Here is a 3,348-nt window from a genome sequence, read left to right as displayed (position 1 = left end):
ACATCATGTTCAACCATGTTTCAAAGTATGATATCTTTTTTCATAGAGTTCTGCATCCACAGTGCCCTTAAAAAGCAAGATCTTGATCATCAATATGTTAAAACACAGAAACGATTAGACCGGAAACTGTTAAAAATTCAGCACTAGTTCACTGATACTGTGATACAGGACAATGATTAAACATTTATTACCCTATCTGTCGGAAATATTCTTCCTTAAATACATGTTCTCATTGTTTAAAATATCAAACTTTATTTATATTATTCAAAATATATCAATTTTAATTTATATTATTATTTAAATTATTACTTTTTGTAATTAACTTTGTTTTGGTATATTTTATTAGGCAGTGTCTATTCTCACGTCCCCCGTGAAAATAGTCATCAGGCTATTCTCACGGGGGGCGTGAAAATAGTCATCAGGCTATTCTCACGTCCCCCGTGAAAATAGTCATCAGGCTATTCTCACGGGGGACGTGAGAATAGTTAACAGGCTATTCTCACGCCCCCACGTGATCAGCGTTAAACTCGTATAACCCCGTAGCGGCATTCTGGTCAATAAAGAGGTGAGTAACCACATTTTTCTTCCTATTCTTTAGTCCAAATTTGGTTATATTTCGTATTCTTTAGGCCAATTTAAATAAACATATATGTATTTTTTAAATAAAGCTTGATAATTTAAATGATTTTCTATAGGGACGCCTGCTCTACAATATATTCTTAGTGGTTTTTCTTCACTAAGCCTAGGTCTTCGTAGTTATACTTCACTAAGCCTAAGCTTAGGTCATGGTAGCATGGAGGAGACTGACTTGCCTCTGACCTATATCAGATAAGTAATAGCTATGTGTAAAGTGTTTTCACTTGATTATTGAAATTATTTTCTTTGGTTTTTAGATCATGGCATAAATCAGGTAAGTAGTTGCCATGAGTCCAGCTATTTATGAGTTTTTAAGTTTCCTTATTTCCTTTATAGATTTCCTTGGTCTGATCCGGAGATTTGGTTCGTTTTAGTACTGTGAATTCGGTGAGTTTTGTAGTTTGAGTAATTTTTGGGCAATATTTTAGTAAGATGTCTAAATCTCGTCCAATCTTCGGCCCCCGTGTTGCACCTCAATGCTTGGCTCCTGGAAGAAATCCTCTAAAGGTTCCTTCTGGCGGTAGCCCTTTTTGTATATTGGGAGCCCGAAGCATTGGAACAAGATGAGGCATCGGGGTTCTTTAGCTCTTTGTCTAAAGAGTTTCGGAGGGATTTTTCTTTGACCCCTTGCTGTTCCCCGTTGAGTAGCGTATAGGGGTTCTTACTGCTATTCCTACGGGAGAGTGGTGCATGAAGCTGACTCGTGCTGGCCACCGGTTCTTCTCTCACTGAAGAAATTTGCTGAGGGTAAAACTGGTATTGCGTTCAATGCAGCGGTTGTGAATCTCTACCGTAATGGTGAAGATTCTTTGGCATGGCATTCTGACAGTGAGAAATGTGTTCATAGCACCATTGCTTCGCTCTCTTTTGGGACAAGCCGAAGTTTCCAACTTCGCTCCATTGGCTCGCAGGGCATCGGGGATTGTATTGATGTTTCCCTTACCAATGGCTCCCTACTTGTAATGGAAGGGTCATGCCAGCGGTATTGGCAACATTAAGTGACAATAGCGAAATTTGTCCGACACCCACGGATAAATATCACTTTTCGGTAAATGGGTCCAGCAGTTTCTGGACCAATTCTTTGAAATCCCACCCTGCGTTGCTTGCCCGGCCCCCAGGCTCCTTCTGGGCCATTTGCGTTTGCGGCACCTTTTGTTCCATCTTTCCCCTCTCCTTGGGCTTTGGTGGCTCCTGCTCCGGGCTTTAGTGCTAGGGGATTTTTTTCCCAGCTGAGAAGGCTTCCTCTGGGGAGTCTTCAAAGCTATCCTCTTCTCCTGCTTTTGGGAATTCCTTTCTGGCCAAGAAACATTCCTCCGGGAAGGTTTTGGAGCCATCCCTTGGTTTTTCTTTTCTTGAGAGTGATTTTCCTCTTCTTTTGTCCAGGTCATCACTGGCTATTCTTGCTTTGCTAGCGCCTGCCCCTGGTCTCGTCCCTGTGGCTTCTCGCAAGCCTGCATCTGGTCTCGTCCCCGTGGCTTCCAACTTATAACTAATTTTAACTGGTAAAGAATATTTATTGTCTAACATAATATACTAATTTATTTTAGCATGAAAATTCCCTGTTTTAAGAGGAACTTTTTACCGCCAAAAGTTTTTATAAATATAAATTTCAGTTAACTGTTTATTTAGGGACATTATTCGAGGTTATAAAATGATTTAATATGCAAAAATATAAGTTTATTATTTATAATTTTTGGTTATGGATAAAAACAAATAACTGATTTCTTCCCCAAACACCAAGCTGTTCATACTTATCTAATTTTAATATTAAAAAAGTCCGTCCCCTGAAGATATTAATTTATTTCGGCTTACTAAAAAATCCCTACTGTACTAATTTTAGTATAGTAGGGATTTTTATCCTAATTAATTAAATTATTAATTTAATGTGGGTTTTTTCTTTTTGCTCTCCTTAAATGCAGCCTCCACGTGGCGAGAGTGGTAACACTTACTACTTTAGTTAGGTTGGCACAGTTACAATGAAAGTGGTTTTGATTTGGCAGGACTTAGTAAAATAAAAACACTTTAATAATCTGTGAAATCAAACCTAGTTTTTGAATAAGTGGCTAATGGCATTTAAAATTTTCGAAAACATTACTTGTAAATATTAATTTGATTATTTCTAATTCAAAAATAAAGTTGCAAGAAAAGAAAATATCCACTAGCACTGAAATCTCAAAGAGCCTTTCTAGCAGTACTTATTAAAGCATAGTTATACTTCAAATCATCTTTGAAATGAGGTTTTTAATGTTGGTAACACTTATTTTTGTACATATGTAATAAATGTTTGCCTTTACAAATTTTGTTTCCTTTTTTTGGTCAATTTAAACAAAGAAGACGCGTTATTAATATTTTATTAAAATACGAGTACATTTGAACAAGATAAAAAACGATTAATGGAATTCCAGTTAAAAGGTTAAATAGATATTTGAATAAATTACAAATATTAGTGTAGGTTTCGTAATTATAGATAATTTTTTGTGTTCCAAAAACAGCTTGGTTACTGTGTGGGATTGTTCTTCAAAATTAAAAAGAAATTTTCTATGAGACTTTTGTATTATTTGAATGTCTTAACTCCCTATGCAAGCAGCTATTCAATGTGATGACACACAAAGCCAAAAGCAACACGGCTCTTTTAGTGGACTAATGATTATTTATTTTAAAGAAGTTACTTCAATTAAATAGTTTTTGACATCAGTATTTTATGGGGTAAAT

The 3,348-nt window shown here is 36.2% G+C and overlaps 1 long non-coding RNA gene across 2 annotated transcripts; it reads left to right on the top strand.

Annotated features, from left to right (window-relative positions):
• Window positions 1–482: 482 nt before the first annotated feature.
• LOC149936258 (uncharacterized) lies at window positions 483–2,882 on the top strand. Of its 2 annotated transcripts, XR_016472209.1 has the most exons (6): window positions 483–565; window positions 696–832; window positions 894–910; window positions 973–1,023; window positions 2,020–2,138; window positions 2,556–2,882. It is a non-coding gene; the product is annotated as an uncharacterized LOC149936258 (long non-coding RNA). The 2 variants fall into 2 exon arrangements; XR_016472208.1 differs by having other exon boundaries at window positions 696–910.
• The last annotated feature ends 466 nt before the right edge of the window (window positions 2,883–3,348 follow it).

Source organism: Leiobunum rupestre, chromosome 7 (genome assembly GCF_980474605.1).
Source record: "Leiobunum rupestre chromosome 7, qqLeiRupe1.1.hap1, whole genome shotgun sequence".
In the NCBI taxonomy this organism is placed as follows: domain Eukaryota; kingdom Metazoa; phylum Arthropoda; class Arachnida; order Opiliones; family Sclerosomatidae; genus Leiobunum; species Leiobunum rupestre.
The sequence above is the reverse complement of the archived record's forward strand: the minus strand, read 5'-3'. Positions and strand labels throughout refer to the sequence as shown.